The 19809-nt window shown below is 43.9% G+C and overlaps 1 long non-coding RNA gene across 18 annotated transcripts in view; it reads left to right on the top strand.

The window, feature by feature from the left end:
* LOC114011154 (uncharacterized) overlaps positions 1-19809 on the top strand; it is a 101645-nt gene that overhangs the window by 9329 nt on the left and 72507 nt on the right. For 14 of the 18 annotated variants that reach the window (XR_008749375.1, XR_008749373.1, XR_008749371.1 and 11 more), the window contains 3 exons: positions 10015-10246; positions 12022-12085; positions 14370-14607. This is a non-coding gene — a long non-coding RNA (uncharacterized LOC114011154). Of the gene's footprint in view, positions 1-3657; positions 4647-10014; positions 10247-12021; positions 12086-14369; positions 14608-16523; positions 16589-19809 lie in introns of those variants that run through there. The other 4 variants (XR_008749379.1, XR_008749376.1, XR_008749372.1 and 1 more) reach the window with 3 other exon arrangements.

Raw genomic sequence — 19809 nt, 5'->3', positions numbered from 1 at the left:
GATTGGAAGGAGGTTGAACTCTTGTGCTGAAACAGACAGCCTGGAGGCAGCGTTTAGGCAAACGTATACTGTTTCTCAAAACCTACTCTTGGCAGGGACCTGGGGACAGTCATCAGCTGTGTGGCTGCAGCAGAGGCAATGGCACATCTCCTCAGTGCCAGATTATACCTTTTTCCACTTCACTCATTTATAACACCTTCCTATTGCACACAGCTCTTTCTCCTTGTTTACATTTTTTTCTGTAGTTCCAACAACTTTTTTTTAAAGAATAGTTTATGGTGAAAAATAAAGACTGCACTTCACTCTTCACACGTAAAGCATTGTAGCTGCAGTGGCTTATGTGGTAGCTTCTATTACTAAGTAGTGTGAGTGGATAATCATCCCTGTCAAATGATTGTTAAAAGACCAAGGAAAAAAAAAAAGCTTTATAAGATGGCAAAAAAAGGTTTGTTTTTAATTTAAATCACTAAATATTTTTTTCTGTCTTTGCTGTTTTAGAAACTATATGCTGTAACAGGAAGAGAAATACTATAAAAGGAGTTACTTAACATTTATAACCATAGTATAACCATGATTACCTTACAGCACGCAAACCAGTACTTTGAGTTTAGCAAATGTCAGCCGAGCATTTCTGCCCCCTCTACTGCAGTTCCCTTCTCTCTCCCTCCTCCCCCTCGCCCACCCCCATAGACCTTCCCCGTGCTCTGCCCTTCTTTCGGAGTAGCAGCCTGGTGTGTAAAGCATCTTCTGAAGTATGTGAAAAAATACTGATTGATTGATTTCCTGGTAGTTTTTCTGAAGGGTATAAAAGTAAATAAATAAAAGTCCCAGGTAGTTTTCAAAATATAATTAAAATATAGTAAACTTTACTCTAGTCTTAAGGTATTTTCAGCGTTAATCAGAAACACCTTTTTTTGCCACACTGCAACTACTATGAAATATTGTTACAGTAAGTTCCTTCCCAGAGTTAAAACAGCGATCTTATTTACACCCTGCTTCAAGGTTGGCAGCTAATGTGTTGAAGTATTTTCTGCTGAAAGAAAAGAGAATGTAGCTGGGGCATAGATCCCAAACTGGAATTCAACATGCTTAGTAAATTCAAAGTTTCAGTCCTGAAGCTGTCCTGAAGCCTGCTTTGTTTCTGGCTAGCTTTGAGGTGACCAGACCCCATGTGGGCATGGAACCTGGTGTGAGGTCCCCGGCTCCAGGAGCTGCAGGAGCTGCAGCGGGGAAGACACCACAGCTCTGAGGGCAGTGGTGCAGGATGCCTGCCCCACAGCACTGGCGGACGGAGGCAGCTCTCCTCCAGCCTGCTTTCTTGGAGAGTGAGACCTGGAGGCTGCTCCTTGGGAATGGTGCGCATGTACCAGTGCCGGGGTCCTTGTGAAACAAAGGGATGTGTGGTCCTGGGGGGAGTCCGGGTGCTGTCACCTTTTCCACACAACCCTTTGAGCAAGCACTTGGCAAGAAATGGGAAACCCAAGATTCAAATCCCTTCTTTTCCTGAGAAGTTACGAATTTTCCACTTCTCTTGAGAGTGCCCTTGCTTTTGGGAGGAGTGTGCTGCCTTCGGTGCTTCCCTCTCTGCACCCCGCTCCCTGGATCCAAAAAGAAAGAGTAGCGCAAAACATTGCGGCGATGATCATGGAGCACTGCCGAGGAGAGTGGTGCTGGGTACACGTGTGACTGCAGGCTGGCACTCCTCGCTGTTGCAGGCATGTGTTTCGAGCACTTTGTCCCTGTCCAGGTAGTGCCATGTTCTCTGTGTGGTCCAAGATACAGCAGCTTTAAAATTAAGCCCTTACACACTAAGAGCAATTGCAGCAGCCTTCTTGTCACCTGTGTGTGACTGCTTTGATGCAAGGCTTCCTGCTTGATAATTTTGTGAGCACGTGTTTGCTATTTTTGGACTGCAGATCTCTCAGTAACTTCCAAGACCCCGGCACTAGATGGAGCTTTAACCTACTTGCACTTAAGGAAAAATAAATGGACATACATGTGCTTGCTTCTACATTTAAAGTGGCCTTTTTTCCTTTTGTTAGCAGAGTGGTGTAAATTATAATTTAAATGAAAATTAAAATATTGCAGCAGAATCTCCTTGGCCTAGTAGGTGCTTTATAATCATTCTTATGAGCACCCTTTAATGTATTCTCAGGCTCATGGCAGAAGTTGTTGTAAGTTAGATGTGCTGAAAATGTGCTGCATATTTAGCTGATAACTAGGCTGTGCTGAATAAAGGTAATGCCATTTTCTGAAAAAGTTCCTGTTTATGTTTCAGGATGTCGTGGGGGTGACCAAGCCTTCTGTTGGCTCTGCTCACTCAGTAATGCATTTGCATTTTTACTTCATGCTACCAAAGCCAACAATTTAGAATCATGTTACCAGGCACTTTCACTTTTTCCATGTGTTAACCGTGAAAATACTGAACAAATAGAAACAAATAAAAAACAGCTTTGAAACCATAGTGGTTAATACTTTGCATTTAGCAAGCACCATGTCTCACAGGCTGCACAGCGCATATCAGAAATTTAAGGCCATCTCTGCCTTCCACAGAAATAACTGGAAGTAGGTCTAGTTTTGTTCTTGGGTGCCTGTGTTCTTATCAGCCAGAGACTGGTTTGGTCAAAACTGTTGTCCAGATGCTGAAGTAGCACGTATGTAAGCAGTTCCTACTCACAGCCCTTCTGCTATTTTATTAAATGGTTTAATATACTGAACCAAGATATACATACTTGGGGACGAAATCGCAAGGCATGCCGTGCTCAGGACACTGGAGGTGATGAAGAAGAAGATTGCATATTGCATCTCACTCCCATTGCTTTCATGAGGTCTAATCCTTCAGCATCTTTCATGTTTTATCAGTGGGACCAAGGGACTCCGCACACATCACAGAATAAGGAACCTTTGTAGAAGACTTTACATGAATGCAGTATCACCAATATGAGCAAAAGCTCATATTTCTGAAAGATTTCTACTGTAGTATAAAACTGTTAAGGAACCATATTATGTATGGAAGAGTACATGCGGTATTGTAGAGGGCAGGGTTTACATATGGCAATCTGGTTACAATATTGGCCATGCTGAGTAGGGAAACAGGACAGGTTGCTTTCAGAAAAAGACCCTGCTGAAGAAAGTAATTTCAGAAGGGTGTTTTGTTGTTGACCTGGCAAAATTTTAATTGCTACTTGTGACCAGGTTTAAGTGTATTCAAAGCTATAATTTCCATATGAATCAATGGAATTTTGGTGCTTAAGTATCTTTTAAGAATTTGTTCTTACTAGCTTGTCACCAGTTGCATTCACACTAAAACTTCATTAGCAGCGGTTTCAAGGGAAGTAGTTTGCCACCTTTTGATTGAACAGAAGTAGTAGGAACGAATAACTAATACTTGATTCCTTATGCATCTGGAGAGCAATGAGAAGCTGTAATTCCCGGTGGCATTACTGATACAGGGCATAAAAAGGTTAAATTCCACTATTTCTTTCCACTTTAATTTCATTTTACAAAACTACCTTTTAAATTTACTACAGATCAAAGCATGCTGGAGTGTTCTTTGTTATACTTGGCAGCTCCCCTGCTGTGGTGGATGTGGATGCCTTGTTATACAGAAAATGCATCTGCAGAAATAAGTGTTGTAAAATCTGCACAATACACAAGCTGACTTTATTTCTTTTTAGATGCTTTTTATCTCATTGTCCTATATACCAATTAATGTGGCTGGACAACTCTTCCGTTTTCCTTGCAAGTGGAAAAGCAGATGCATACACTACATTTTCAAAGATGGGTATAGGATTTACTCACAAGACTTCCTCTGACTTAAAGATTTGGAAAAGTTTCCCCTTTGTAAATGCGGAGGTTAGATTGTAGATTAGATGTAAATCTGATTCTTGTAATGTTTTATTTACCTTTTGTAGCAAATGCTTTTTGGATTGAATGCATCAGGCACTTGAGGACAATGCACTCTTTCAAATACCGCTTCAAAAAAAGTTGTATGGAGTTCTTCCCCTGTGTTGTGTTGGCGGTCTAGTAGGACGATAGCACTGCGACTGAAAAGTGGAAAGGGCAAACAGAGACAAGTTCTATAGCAACCCATGGCCTGAATCTGATCATATCCTCTTCCTTAGAATGATACCACTCCTGATCTCCGAATGATTCCTGCTTCAACAGAATTAGGCTCCAGAGTAAGTGTGGCAAACCAAACCATAGAAAGCAGCTTATGACCTAAAGCTGAGCTTGCTCCTCTTTGAGCATTAATGGGGTGGGGTTTTTTTTCCTCCTAGCAAGCTGTGTTAATTGGCCACGAAAAGAAAGCAAACAACTGTTCTTTCATCACAACAGTGCTTTGATGTTTGTGTTTTACCCTGACCTAATCTCAGTAATAGGAAGAAACAGAAGTTGGGAACTGAAATGGTGTCTCATAACAAATTTCATTAAATCATTGAATATTTTTTTATTTCTTCACTGCAAAATCAGACCTTGAATTTTCAATATTCTTACAGGCCTGCCTTTGGCCCGTAGGAGTGCATGAGTAGGAAGGGAGTCCTCAGCAGGGCATGCAATTGTTTGCACTGTGCGGTTTAGACATGACCTGCAAAGAATACACAAGAAATTGTCACTGATATCTCTTTTCACCTTCTGTTTTATAGGTAAGGAAAGGTTTGTTTGTTTCTTTACATAATTCTGTTATTTATCTCAAGAATACCTGTGATGCGCAGTCTGTGACATCTGAGGAAAGCTTTTTGAAATCTCACAAATAAACTTTACAGGTTTATTCTATCATCTACCATTGCACTGGGTCTTGGTCACCCTGCAGCCTTCTGGAGAAGCAGGGCTTCAATTTTGATCATTAAAGAAATCCTGTTTATTAGTTTAAAAAAGAAACATGTTCAACCATTTTGGTTAGTCTTTATTTCTCTTCAGTGAGCAAATGAGGGCACAAGCCAAAATACTTTGTTTCTACCACAGCTGAATATTAATAGGTGAGCAGGAAATAAATTTTGTCACATTGCTCCACTCCAGAGGAGACAAAACCAGTTCTTGAATATGAGAGACTTAAGCACGAAATAGAGACCAGGCTGCTCTGCAGTGCTAAGACTGATGTGCTTCCCAGTATATTCAGAAGAACTTTTTCTGGGTCTCTGGAGACTAGCTTCAGAATCGCAGACATTTGTGAGTTTAGCAGCTGGTAAGCAGGAATGTTAGAGCTCTGGGTCCCTGAAGTGGCCGGACCCTTCTGAAGATTGTTGTGAGAAAGAAGACAATCGCCAGAGCAGGAATTGGTCTCAAAAGTGAGCCTAGTCCTCCAGCCTACGATTGCTCTTCTCTCTGTGGCAGCCGATGTGTCTCTGTGTCTTCCCAGGTCATAAACCACTTGTGACAGTTGGTTTCCATAATGACTGGCATGAGACAGTCTGCCAGGAGCATGGAAAGCCCTGTGCTGTGGATAACTCCCAACCTGACCTTTTGTACTGAGCCACTTACCAACAGCTGGGAAAGGTGGAACTATCAAAGCTTACTCTCTAGTAGAAGAATGTGGCTGCTTTTAACAGTTTACTGGCCAAACTAGGTGTATTCAGCTAGTGTATGGAGTTGCAGGATGGTAGTAGTCATCTTGTCAGGCTTCATACAGTTGTTGGGGGTGGGGGATCCTCTTTGGGTTTCTTGGGTTGGGTTGTTTGGGGGGCGCAAGCTGGTGGGCTCTGCTGCTGCTGGCCTCCCAAGGCTTTCCTGGTGCCTTTTGCTGCTACATGACACAGCTACTCTCACCTGCTCCCACAGAAATGTAACAGCAGATTCAGGGCAGCGGCACAGGAGAGCATCAGCTATTTTACTCTGTAAAGGCCACTTATAAAGATAAAGGGCTAAATACTGGTTTACTCAGCAAGTTTATTTCTGATGGTATCAAAATAAACCCATTTAAATAGCTACAATATTTCCTTTATATGCCATTTTTTACAGACTACACAGCAATATTAACTGCCTGCTATTGCAGTATATTCCAAATACAGTGGAGCATCTGAGTCATGCCTAGTAATGCTGATGCTGAGTAGCTGTTGTGTTTCTACCTAGCGGAGCTCCATGTTGCTGTGATTACCTTGTCTTGACTGTAGAACATTGGCTTTTGGCTTTTGTTGCAAGTAAAAAAATAGTGATTCACAGAGTAGAATTATTTTGCTTTACTATCAAAGTGTTACTTCTCCCAGCGGAACAGCAGACTACATTGGGCAAGCATATGTCAGGATGCAGATACTGTAGTCCCAGCACCTAGCACTATACAGGCCCTTGTGACAGGCAAGATCCTTTGTCCTTCAGTGCATTCATGAGGAATTCCTTTCCACTTTCAGCTCTGATAATGGCAACTATAATGCTTGCTGGAGCAGCTGATCTAGCTAAGGGAGCAGTTGTTTTGTGTGTTTCTTGAAGGCTAGTACAGTGCTACTGCTAAATCTTTACAACTTTGTCATGTTAATGCCAAAAAAAAGAGAGAGTGTTTGATTTTCTTAAAAAACCAAACAGACTACAAACCTTGCTTTTTATGATCAGCCTCTCACAAATGCCCTGGACTCTGTTTAGTTCTTTCTATTGAATAATGTCAGCATAAGGCTCTTGTAAATTTTGCTTTAAGATGGATTCAGTCCAAGCCTTTTGTTTGTTGGTAAAGAACAAGTTATAGACAATAGATCTTTCTTTCTAGTTTAATACGTATAAGCTCCTTTTACAAGCTCTATCCAGAGAACATTCAGTTAATTACTCAAGGCATCTTGTTATTTGCAGCCACTGCTTGTAGGGGACATGAAACTGCTTGTGAGAAAGTGCAAGCACTTTTTTTGGACAATTTTCTTTGCTGTTGAGTGGCCCACCTGAGTACTGTGTGTTCCTCTCTTGCCAAGGGGAAACCCTCACTGTGTCTGATTCTCTTGGTGCTCCAGCATAGGGGAGGAATAACTGACATTAGGCGAACTACACCTGGGAAGGAAATCAAGCAGCTGCTGGGGCAAGGGGAGTCAAGCTGACTTCTCTGCTTTCCCACCTGGCCAGTCCTTTCCACTCCAGGGCAGAGCTGGGCAGGGGTGCAGTGGTGGTGCCAACTGTCACGCAATATTATATACTTGTTTTTTCCAAAGCAGGTCACCAGTGTTTTCAGATAAGTGCTGTAAGCTGGTGGTGATTCAGATCTGTTTTTCAGTGTAGCTGCCAGCTGATGGGCAGCCTTTCTGCTTCCAGCAGAGCCTGGCTGTTCCTGAAAGGGCTGGCATATAGCTTTCCTGTCCTTCTCCCAGCCCAGGGGAACAGAAGTCGCATCGCGTGGCTATAAGGAATGGCCTTCGGCGTCAGGAACCCTTGTGCCCACCTTTAGGGTGTCCAAGAAGGGACATGCTGGGGAAGCCTGAGCCTGGTCAGCCGGTAGAGAGGACTGAACACAGGGATGTTGTGGGCAGGCTACGGGGGCTTCTGCCCTTCTGTTAGTCCTGTTCCTGCTCCCCTCCTACAGACTGGGAACTTTCATGCTGCAAGAGCACTGTAAGAGCTCCTCAGCCTCCCTTGTCCCCTGGCACTGGGCATGGGGAGCGAGGCACAGCACTACTTCTTGCCTACTGCCCACAGACACCAGCCTCCCGCAGACACCTGGTCTGCTGCTGCCCCAGGCTGGCCCTGCCCCAGGCTGGCATCCAGACGCTGCTGTGGCCCACAGACACAGAGGTGACCAGCCTGCATGGCTCACATGCTGTGGGCACACGAGGTAGGAACTGCTTTTGCTCACGTGCCACATTAGTATTCAAAGTGGAGGCTTAATGTTAATGCCCTGGAGAGCTGCCATAGGAGCTGCCTCTTAGGACCATGGCACAGCAATTAGACCCAGGGTGATTAGCAAGGGAGCATTGTAGCTCTCCCCTGATACTGAAGGAGTGCGTGTTCTCTTGTGAAGTGAGCAGAGCTGGGCCTGGGCTTGAGTCTTTGCTTTGGGCAGCAGCACGAGCCAGAGGACTGGCTCTCAGGATTGCTGGTTGCCATTCCTACCCCGAGCAAAGCATGGGTTAGCAACAAGGGCAGGAGTCCGGAGTCCCCTGAGGAGACACCACGCAGCACTGCAGGAGTGGGCCAGGACCCTGCTTGTCACCATATCCTGCTGCCGGTGGCCACGGTCCTTTCCCTCCTGTCGGAGAGGTTCAGCTGCGCTTCTGTTGGGTAAATGCACAGACCAGAGCCACAGCATCTGTGGCAACAGTGAGGTGTTGCTGGTGGTCCAGCCCTTGGAGTACGGCAGCTCTTTCACATCAGAAAGAAGGAAACATCCAATTGCAGAGACGGTTGCCTCTCTGTAAATAGCAAACCAAGTGACCTAATTCACCGCAGCAGCAGCTCTTTGGCGGCGTCCCTCAGCAGGCTCCATGGCAGGCCGTGCTGGAGCTGACTCATCACTTCCAGTGTGGCAGAGATTGGAGTTTTCAGGCCCTAAGGATTTCACCATTTTTTTATTAATTTTAAATTGATTAAAATGAATTTTTAAAATACCAGGAGAGACTTGCCTAAAGAAATGGTTATAAAAAAAGAAGGAAATAGTTGGTCTGTGGGAGTAAACTGAGTGCTTAACAGTCTCTGGCTTGTACAGCTGTGAGCACCCATTGCAGCTTGGAAGTCTTACGTCTGCTATTTTGGCCCTGGGGGATTAGCAAAGACAGTATTAATCCATCATTATTATAAAAAAAGTGAGAATTTTAAACCATCCTTGCTTATACCCAGTGCAAACCCACTGGTGTCCTCATCCACGGTGGGATGGTATTACAGGCTTCTGTTCTCAGCTACAAGGCTTTATCCAGAAGTCAGGATCTCTTAGGGAAGTGCATCCCTGCAGGAGCATCCCATTCTTTCCCACCATCACCTGGTGCCTGACAAATCTCATATGGTCCAGAGGCTCCCTGGGGCAGCCTGTGGGGTGTCTTGTACCAGAACAGGCTGTCAGGTCCTCTGCTCAGCCTCCAAGTAAGGGTGTCATAGCGCGTGTAGGCAGTAACAGATGGCTGGAGGGCAGTTACAAATGAGCTTTTCCCCTTGGACCATTCTTACTTGCTGTTCATGCCCCCAGTCTGCCAGGTGGAAGCTGCCTTACACTGTGAAGCAAGAGGATTGTTGTCCCTTATGATTTCCATCTGCTCCAATGTAACTGCACCATTCAAGGTTAGGCAGATATCTAAAGCTCTTCTGCCTCTTCGCTTTCACATGAATGGGGAGGTGGGTGCACTCTACCATCCAGCCAGCAGCCCAGGGATGTCTGCGAATGCACTTGAGCCAGCACCAGTAAGGACCCTTCCATGCTATGGTGGACTCCAGAGAAGTAGTAACATTGGGGGTTACAGAAACAGGGTCAGAGCCCTCTCCACATGGGGAGTTCTCCCTGAAGGTTCCTCCTGGGGACACCATCCCTCAGCATCCCACCTGCTGGTTTGAAGCAGGAAGGTGGGCAATGGTGCTCACCTCTGTGGTGCTGTGGCTGCAGGGATGTAGCACAGGGTTTGGCCCTAACTGGTCAGCAGGGATTGGTCTCCATTCTGATGAAAGTCGGGGCTGGATCAGACAGAATAAACAGTAGATGAATTGATAAAGCTTTTTGTCCTGACATAGCTGGGAGTGTTGAAGGAGCAGAATATGGAATTCACCTGGAGATAATGAAGCAGCAGGTTTTGTCAGCCCCTTTTATGTCTATCAAAAAAAAAAAAAAAAAAAAGACCTGCTATTTTGGTGAAACTGAAGAATAAAAATTAAAAAATAACAACAACAGAAAATGTCTGCAAAAACAATTTGACACTTGTTATTGATTGAAGTAATGGAGCAGAGTTCTAAGAAGTTGCATAAAAGCATCTTTGGTCTGCTTTAAAAATCCCTCTACCACATCTATGGTACTATATGGTACTATATATAGGGCTACAGCTTGATATATCCTCGCTACATAATGAGGAGGGGAGAAAGGGATATTGCTTATATGCTGTTCACCTATCTGTCTCTTCTAATCTGTAGGTCTCAAAAGCTGAACAGCTTTAAATTCACATGCTAAAGCAGAACCTATTCTTCCTGACTCTGTACCCCACACTCAGCTATCAACCTTGCCTGTGACACTGTAAAGCAGATATTGCTGTGAAAGAGCCTGACTGATGAAACAGATAATTCCTGTTCACCTCCTTGAGCATCAAGTGGTGTCAACTGGAGTGACTGGCGAAGCTCCTCTCTCTCCCTTGTCCTCCAGGATCAGGTAGGATGGGTTCTTCCGTAGGTCTTGATGTCCCACAGTCAGCAGCAGAGCTTTGTCCTGGGTAGGTCACCACTTCTGTGGTTTGCTCCCTTTGGCTTCACCTCAGTGGCCTGTGAAAGGTGTCAAAGGAGCGGTTTATTTTGTACAGCGTGCAGATTGATGTATCTGGGAGTGGCTTATGTGTAGGTTCTAACATATTTTACTTTTTTTGCCTTTGAGGTGCTTTCCAAATTAATAAATGATACTAAAAAAATCCTTCCTGTGCTTAAACAGACTCAAATTTAGTGTTTTACTCAAATCAGGCAATTACTAAGTAGGATAAGAACACTGGGTTACAGAATGTTCTTGCTTCATTCATTTTGTCAATTGCCATTTTAGTTTTAATTATTTATAACACACCATAATGTACTAGTTAATTTACAGTAGCATATTTCTGTACAGTAATGAAATTAGTGACATGAGACTCACTGCAGCACTTGCTGTTGACTCTTTGCTGAATAATACACATGTCAATTATGTGCTTATTAGAATGGCTTAAAATATATATAGACTCAGCTGGAGAGTTAAGGTGTTTTAGACTTGCATATTCTTCATGTAGTTAAAAATAGTGTCATCTAAGACCTGGTCCTAAAGAAGTACATGAAATCAGTGTGACTATTCATGGAAGGAAGGTTCTGACAACGTGAAATTTTTTCAGCCTCCGGAGGGCCAGGCCTTAGCCAGCAGACATTAAAGAGCACGTTTCAGTGTTTTAAGGGCAAAATTCCTGTATAAGGTTATCCTATTCCTGTCTCCTAGTTAAAAGATACCTAATGAGTGTCTTCTCTGTCCCATACAAGTTGCTGCAAAGCCTGTTTAAGCTCTGCTGCTGTTAATGATGAGCATGAGTGTAAAGCTCATCACTTTACACACTTTACACAAGCACTGGCCCTGTGGGCCTGAGACATGACTTTGACAAAGCAAAATGCTGTCAGATTCACAAGACAAACAGACTTGAAAATAGAGAAAATATTTTTTCACTTTTTTTAAAGTTTTATCACTCAGCTGTGCTATTTGTAGTAGTAGTAGACATAAATTTGCAGAAAGAAATGTGACAGATCTATTCAGCTGGCAATACTAAGTTTCTCTGTACTGATACCACATCTTGCCAACAACTCCTATCTTGTGGTGAAAGTTGCGTGTAGTTACCTAACAAGACAACTGGCTGTCTTCATTATGCATTTCAGTTTTCTCAAGCCAGAGATAAGACATGCCCAGCTATGCCAGGAATTAAAACAACCCAACATGTCCATTCTTGTTTGGTGAAAATGCTGCCCTGTATTCTCAGAGCAAAACAATTACATCCTCTGTGTTGTCACAGGTTGTACTATATAGTGGTAATAGCTGTCAAGCATCAAAAAACCCACAACAAAACAAACAAAAAGAACCCCAGCTGAGGATATTCTTCACAGCAAGTGCCCTACCTTACTCTGTATTTTGCTGCTTTTAGCTCCAGGCTAAGGATACTGCTTCTAAAACAAGAGTGATTCACCCTCTCCAGCTACACCAGCAGCCAGCTTCCTAGGGTTTGGTTTTCCTGTTCACCCTCTCACAGTGCCTTGCTATGAAAACACGCATAATCCATGCTTTCCTGAAGTCTCGCCTGACCCTGTGAAAGCAAGGACTGGCTGGATGAACAGACCCAAGGGGCTTTGCCCCTCAAAATTCAGCGTATGTGAATAGGTGGCATCAGGTAATTGAACTGTGTTTTCTTTCTCCCTGGGACTTTTCTGCAGGAACAGTCATTGCCTTTCTGGCAGGCTGAAGCAGCGAGATGCAGACCTACAGGCACCTCGCTAGGTAAGGACTTCTGCGTTCCTCGCAGCAGAGGCAGGCGAAAGGGCTGGGTGCAGGAGATGGGAGGGTCAGAAGTTCCTTGTGCCACTCCTGGGTGACCCACCAGCCCTTTTGCTGAGTCTCGCAGCTCCAGCTGGGCTCTGCATAACCGAGGGGAGAGTTATACCCCCACACTACCGCACAGGAGCTCAGTACAGGAACACAGCATCCTTTGGCCTCCTGAAGGACGAGGGGCCATGGTGTAAAGCTTTGTGCTCAGTGGAGATGGGCAAGGGTGATGGGATGCTCAGAGAGCAACACGAAGAAGCTGACTTTATCTCATCATGAAGGGGACCAGAGGGTGGCTTTTGTTATAGATAAACAGCTCTTAACAGCTGAGTGGATCAGCTAGGGGTATAAATGTCTCCCTGAGTTAGCCAGACCTGGCAGAGGGGGTACAGGGAGGGATTACATGGCTCAGCCCAACCTAAGGTAAAACATCTGAACAACTAGCAGAGGAATTTCGAAGAGACCTGCAGGCTTGAGCTGACATCAACTCACATAACCCTTCCCAGTGACCAGGGACACCTAGTGTCATGGCAGTGAGTGGATTATGGAGATGGGTAATGGGAACCACACTAGTATGGGGACTGAACTGTGTACTGCAGTTGCTATTTCACATTTGTGTTGTGTTTTCAGTATATTTTGTATTACACTGCTAAGTCAGAAATCGGGGGTGCAGACAGCAGCAGAAGTGCCCAGGCACTGGCCAGGAAGGTAGCTTTAGGCCATCTCACACCATATGCTGCCAGTACTTTTTACAGCTCTGCACACCCCGTCGCTGTCTGGTCTCTTAATTTCCCTCCCAGGCTACAGGGAGAGCACCCCTTTCAAATACCAGGTTATTACAGTGGTGATAGCCCATATACATTATTTAAACATCACAGTACTTTAGTGCACAAACATACACATTTCAGTAAAACAAAGTATTACTCAATGCAAGGACTAGTGATGGAGTTTGATCTCCAGTAGATGGTGGATAGAAACCAATACATAAAATGTTGCCTTATCAAACACATAAAGCACTTTCCTGCAGAAAAATGGGAACGTAGTATCCAGTCAGGGAATGGAGAATTTCCTCCTTTCTCAAAATTCCTTTTGTCTCTCAATCTATTAAATTCTACCCCATTGTTACTTTTCCTGTGAGCAATGCTTTCAGCCAAGCATTTTACAAGATGCTCTGCCCCCTTCTCTTGTGTTACACAAGGCTCAGACATTTTAAGGGATACTGAACTGCTCATCAGCAGTGGCATCAAACCCAAGTATCTCCTTCCACAAGCACCCCAGGCCACAGTATATGGCATGGCACCTGGTTTTACATACTACACCCCCTTATCTCTGAGAGCCTAGTGCCCATTATGGACATGACCCTTCCCCAAGAAAACTTTAGAACAACACAATGTGCATTTGCTTAAGTCTCCACAGAATAAATGTCCAGGGTAAAACTTGACCCATGGTATTTTATGTCACCAACTTGTAAATAATTTTGCTTCTAAGCATAAAGGTTTGGGGAAATAAAAAATTTGAGTGTTCCAGACAGAGCAAAGCTAGACCCCCTGTTGTTATAATGCGCCATACAGTGTGAGATGTGATGGTGATGAACTGCCGTCATCACTGAAGCAGAGCATATTCAGACTGGAACACCGTTCACAAGCGGCTGGTGCAAATTATTTTTATAGTGGTACCTTTATTTCACACACATCCATCCAGATAAACAAGACACCATACTGTTCAGTCAGTGAGAGATTCTTTGTGATTTATTCTTGCTGATTTTTTAAAATTGTTAGCATCCAAATGCTTGTGGCCTGTAGTTTCTCATCCTCACTTATGCACCACCACCATTCAGTACTGGGTTAGTAAAAATGGCCCGTGCCTAAACAGCTGGTCACCCATGTTGTGCCTGTCATCCTGACCTCCAGAGTACTGTGCCAGCACTGCTCAATAGCAGCTGAGTGACTCTAGGCTTGTATTAGAGATGTAGGGAGGCAGCCAGCACTGACTGGAGGGATGGAGTGTGGTCCTCTGTGTCCTCCTATAAAGGAGAAAGCTGCAACAGTTATTTGTGCAAATCATATAGCATGAATTTAGCCAGGGCTTTGTTAATCCATGCTGGGAGATGCAGAGTCCTTTGGTGGCAGTTGGTTTCTCACATTCCTTTAAAGAGTGTCTCTGTGTGTGTATTGCAGAAAGGCAGAAAATATTTGAAAGAATTACTTTCTTCTTTTTTTGCTTCTAATTTGCTCATTAGGGATTTGTTAGAAGGAAACCTAGGCAATGAAGAAAGTAAGGAAATCTCACCAGGAGCAACACCCACACACAAGTACCAAATGCCTACATGCACCTGAGTTCAATTTATGCAAAGAAGCTGAATTTAAAATGCACTGCAGAACAAAATAGGGCCAGCTGGAGGATTTCCTGTAAGAGAAGGGAAAAGCCTGGGGAGGCAGCAGGCAGAAACATTGAGCTGTGACACATTCCTCTTGGCTGTAAGTAGTGTATCTGGATGGAGGGGAATGGGAATGTCTTGGTTTGGTCATTTGGCCTAGCAAACTCTTCCAGCTAATACTTTTTTCATCTAGCATCCAAAGTGTTGGAGGATTTATACTTTTATATATTTTTTTAAAAAAATATGTGTGTCTATACATGGGGGGTATTTATTATAAAAGGCTCCAGAAATGCTGTAATTCTGTTTATGAGCACAAAGAGAAGCAACAGAAAGTGCAGCAAAACTTGTCAGGGTTACTCTGAGCTAAATGATTTACAACTGTGGAAGTTGTGTCAGTTTTTGAGTTGAGAAAAGCTTTTGTTCATGAGTGATGGTGCCACATGTTTCAGGTTGTTGCTGGAGCACTGCAGAGAGCGGGGAAATGAGCACTCACCTGCCTGCAGCATCTCACTGCTGTGCTGGGGGAGCAGGTGCCAGGGCTGCAGCTGTACCCTGGTGGTGGTGGGGAAGAGGTGGGCTTGGGGAAACCATCATGAGGATCTTGGTAAATGGTCGGCTGGAGGAGTTGAAGGTGACTGCAGAGGCTTTTGGCAGGAACCCTTGCTGCTGGGATGCTGCTGCTGCTGGGCATGCATGTGGCCTGGTGCAACCACTGTTGTGTTTTGTCCTGTTTTTGCCTCATCCTCCCATGCTGGCAGCTCAAGCCTGGGGGTGACTGGCCGCAGCATTGCAGGGAGTGAGGCCCCACTGCCATCCCTGCCCTGTAAAGCTCCTGTACTTTGTCACCCTTGGCCTTCCTACAGTGGTGGTGATGGCAGGTGGCACTCATGGCTCCATAAAATACCTTGTAGATTTGACTATTTCACAGACATCTAAAGTTGCTAGGTTTCCAGTATTGCCTTTACTAGGCATTAACAAAAAATCTTTTTTAACTCAAGTAAGAATGCATTTAATTCAGTACATATCTTGCAGTCTCGATCTCATCATACCTCTAATTTTAATGTAGGCTGAGTCATTTTCATCCTACTGCTTTAAAGTCAGGCTGTGGAGCGTGGTCCATTTCTGGTATGTTTGGGAAGTAGAACAGTTTTTCTCTCTTAGTCAGATCTGTCCTGCCAAGCTTCTATCACTTGGTGCTCTTAGATATAAAAATAACATATAGCTGGGGATGATTTGAAGAGTTAGTTTTATTACTGTAAGCAAAATTGAAACATGAAGGACACCAGCTTACGTTATGCAGATTGATTTATAAAAATAAAGTATTAGTCCCAGTGAAATATTTAACCTTGTTTTGACATAATTCTTTGGGGAATAATTTGCATTGTAATGCAGTACAGTAGTTACGCAGTACTTGCTTTCTCTGTTTTGTTTATCTGTTGTTCCTCCTGCCTGCCCATCAAACTCTCCTCTGAGGTTGCAGTTGTTAATGTTTTTAATGCTTTAAGTACTGTATTGTTCCCTGTTCTTTGTATTGAAAATACTGATTTGGTTTTTGCAAATCCAAAGGTTTCAATTTGAGACAGGCTCTTAGCATGGAAAATACAGGTGGAACAGTTGTAATCTTGCAATGCTACAGACTCCTGGAAACAGTTGTGATGTGAAGCCTTGACAGTAGGTAGAGCTACTCCAAATGCTGTATCTACAGATACTTATCCCTGTACATATGAGAGAGAACAGAAAATACAAGGGGAACGCCATAGTACGCGTGTGATTGTAACACATGTGAAATATTGCGCTCCTGAGTCCGCAGCTTAGGAAAAGCATGGCAAAAACTAGAAAAATCCTGAAAATGGGACAAATCCAAGATTGAACAAGCTTGATCTGTTTATATACAAAATCTGGTTGTGAATCTGGACTGATCTAATTTTGCATTCACAGGTTGGTTCCTTCACATGAATTTGAATTGTAAAGCAGTGACTGATTTTTATTTTTAAATGTATTTATTTTTGCTTTGAGTTCATTGAAGCTGCATCTCAGCAACAACTTGGGTCTTCAGACAGCATGGGTTGTAACAGAAGCAAGTACGTATGTGTTATACATCTTATGTAGATATGTTTGACCTCTCAGTATGGTAGAAAGTCCCAGTGCTGCTATTCTACCGCAGAACAGATGCTGTCCTGCTTTGCTGTTGGTGTTGCACTAGCAAAGGGAGGTGGATGGAAGCAGTGAGACAAGCCCTGGGGCTCAGCTGCATGATTGTAACATTTCTCCCAGGCTGGCGCAAGTTCCACCTGCTCATGTTAAGTGTGGATTTTGGCCCATAACGTGAAATGAAGCCTGGTGAGGATTTGCTTTATTTCTACTGTCAAACAGGTGTTAAACATCTCTGCTCACTCTCAAGTACGAGTCCGTTTGTGCAGCCGAGAAACTTCTGGTTTGCTAGTCTGGCCTTGGTGAGATTCGAGGACAGTTCTTGCTTACAGAGACAGGCTAGCAATTATTAGCCACACTAGTGGAAACAACATATCTTTTTCCATTTAAAAGATAACTCGGTTTTAGTTGGCTTTATGTGTTTATTTTCCACCTCTGAGTAGTTTCAAATGCAATTTAGTGGTCCACTAGGTGAAAGTAAAGCATCTTGCAATGGCAAAGAAATCCAGTGTATTATTCGGTAGGGGGGTTTGTTTATTTTGTACAGAAGTCACTATCTCTTGTTTGCTTAGAAGTTGGTTTGGTTGAAAAAATGCTAGCAATATTATCTATAATCCTGTGTTTTCCACATTGATAATGGCATATAAGCAACAACTAAAAAAAGACCGCAGTAGCAGACTTCTTACTGCCTTACAGGAAGTCATACCAGGATTAAAGTTTGTGGTGTAGAGGGAAGTCATATTATGCCTCTCTGAGGCTGCTTACTTCCTCTTCATCGCTCAGGACCTTAGTGTAAATTGAAGGCAAGCTCCATGTGCTCATGAAGGAAAGTACGTTACCTTGCACCCATTAGGCATGAGCTTTGGCTCCTCTCTGATGCTAGATGGAGCAAGCTGTATTGCACTGCCATGATGCCACAGAGCTTTCCAAAAACCCCTTGCTCCTGAGGTGTTCCTGCTGCCCTGTGCTGACCCAGTGGGAATCATGGTTCCACTGGGAGAATCTGTGAGGTCCCTGCATGCCCATGTGTACGCTGTTTGTCCAGTCCAAGGAAGTAAGTAAGACTCCCACTGACTTTTCATCAGCTGGTTACCTTGATGTTCAACAAGCCAGTGAGACTGACAGTAGTGACCTCTTGATGGCTATTTGTGTTTCCAAAGGCTGCAGGATCTTCCTGAAAGACCAGGCCTGTTGGACAAGATGCTGGACAAACACAAAGCAGAAGACAGATGCAAGCAGGTGTGGGAGAAAATGCCTGTGCATTGTCTGTTTGCTTGCTGGCTGAGAACTAGGCTGGGATGATCAGTCTGCTCTTGCAATAGCTACATCATCTGGCTATGCCTTTCAGTCATTTACGAGCAGGTGTCAGCTGCTGGAATAGGCTGTGTCTTATTGCCAGTTCCCTAAAAGCTGCCACCTGCAAAAGCTAATTTTCTATTTGTAGCCACGGGTTGATCTGTTTGTTTTTTAAAAAAACAAAACTTGCGCAAATGGATCGCCAACCAGCTAGGCATAGGCGGACACAAGCTTGCATATTCTCCTTCCCTAGTGACTGCGGTCCTGTTGTATGCCATATTGGAGCATGGAACATTCCAGCTTTCTTCCAAAACAAGATGTGGTGGATCGACTAATATTAGTGCATTCTGAAGTACAAGGTGAGGCTGCATGTTTTGTAATACACTTAAGAGGATATGTTAGTACGAATTTTTCCACAGCTTCAGTACAACACTAGAAATGGTGTTACCAGAAACACCACTTCCAATATTGAAGATACATTTATTAAGACAAATGTAGACTAAAATAAAGGAATACTTAAAATATTAAAAAAGCACACAAAGGTGGATCCTGTGAATGGTGTGTGAAAGGGTAGGTCTTCGAGTAGGTAGTCCCTTTGCACCACCTGCTTTCTAGATTTTGCTTCTAGATAATAAAACTGACTAATTTTTGCTAGTGTACTTTAGAGTTTGAAAGCTCAAAGCTTTTGAAAGCAAATTCACCATTTGCAATGGAACTGAAAAGTGCAGGTGTTAATTGGAATGAAGTTAGTGTTTTGCTAGGCAACAATTTCCTGTTCTCAATGCTGCATTTGGGGTGTTTTTAGGGTATTTGATTTCTGCTTAGATGTACAGTGTGCACTTTTATACTAGCAAGTTAAATTCATCAGTCTGGAGATCAGATAACTTTTCTTACCTGTCTTTTCCATTGAGCTTTCCTGAAGATTGCAAAACTTCCCTACAGAGTATAGATCATCCCCCCCACCCCAGGGAATGGTAAAAGAAATGTTGCGATGCTTTCTGCTGGTAAGGACCAGTGTGCTTTTCACATGCTGAAGGACTCAAACCAGCTAGTTTGCTGGCAGGAACGAGGTCATGGCGGCTTTCCCCTCCTGAGCTACCCAATTTAATGGATATTTTTCTTTCATTTTGAGGAGCATTGTCATTTTGGCTTGTGGCCTGCTGATAAGACAGAATGACTGTGCCCTCTGGGTTCCACAGCTCTCCATCTGCCTGCATACACCTTCCTTCTTTGAGAACCACTGTCCGCAGATCCTTCTTCCTGCCCACTGCCAGCTTCTTGCCGTGGTGGCTCCACCTGAGCGAAGACTCACTGAAGATATCTAGGCTGAAGCCACCCATTCTCTGCTCTGTCACCCAAATGGTGGAGGCTGCTTTACTGAAGCCGCTGTCTGCTCCTGGCTGAGCTGAGCTTTGCTGTGTGTCAGCGTGGACTGTCAGCTCTGTGGAGTAGCAGGGCTCTGGATGTGTTTGTGGTCAGTGCTTTTCTGAGCTCTCTTTACATGGGGTATAGCCAAGAGGAGAGCAGAGAGGGACGCTGGTGGTGGCCTTGCCTATGAAGAAATCCTCAGCTGATTACTTAGGGAAGCTTTGCAGTTTTGCTGTGTCCTGGCAGCAGGAAGGATTGAAGCAAGGGCTGAAATCCAAGGAGAAGTAGAGGAGCTCTAGTTTGGCAGAGAACGGGGCCCAAACTTGCTTAAAAAAAGAAATTGCTTGCAGTTAATATTTTCGGTAATGTCACTTTCACTTCTCTTACTGTATGAAACTGAGGCGAAGACACAAATCTTTGGAGTCAGAGCACTTGTGCTTGGTGTCTCAAATGAAACTATGAGAAAGTGACTGTAATGCATCCCTGT

The sequence above is a fragment of the Falco peregrinus genome, chromosome 12 (assembly GCF_023634155.1).
Source record: "Falco peregrinus isolate bFalPer1 chromosome 12, bFalPer1.pri, whole genome shotgun sequence".
NCBI classification, from domain to species: domain Eukaryota; kingdom Metazoa; phylum Chordata; class Aves; order Falconiformes; family Falconidae; genus Falco; species Falco peregrinus.
This window is presented reverse-complemented; position numbering and strand designations above follow the sequence as displayed.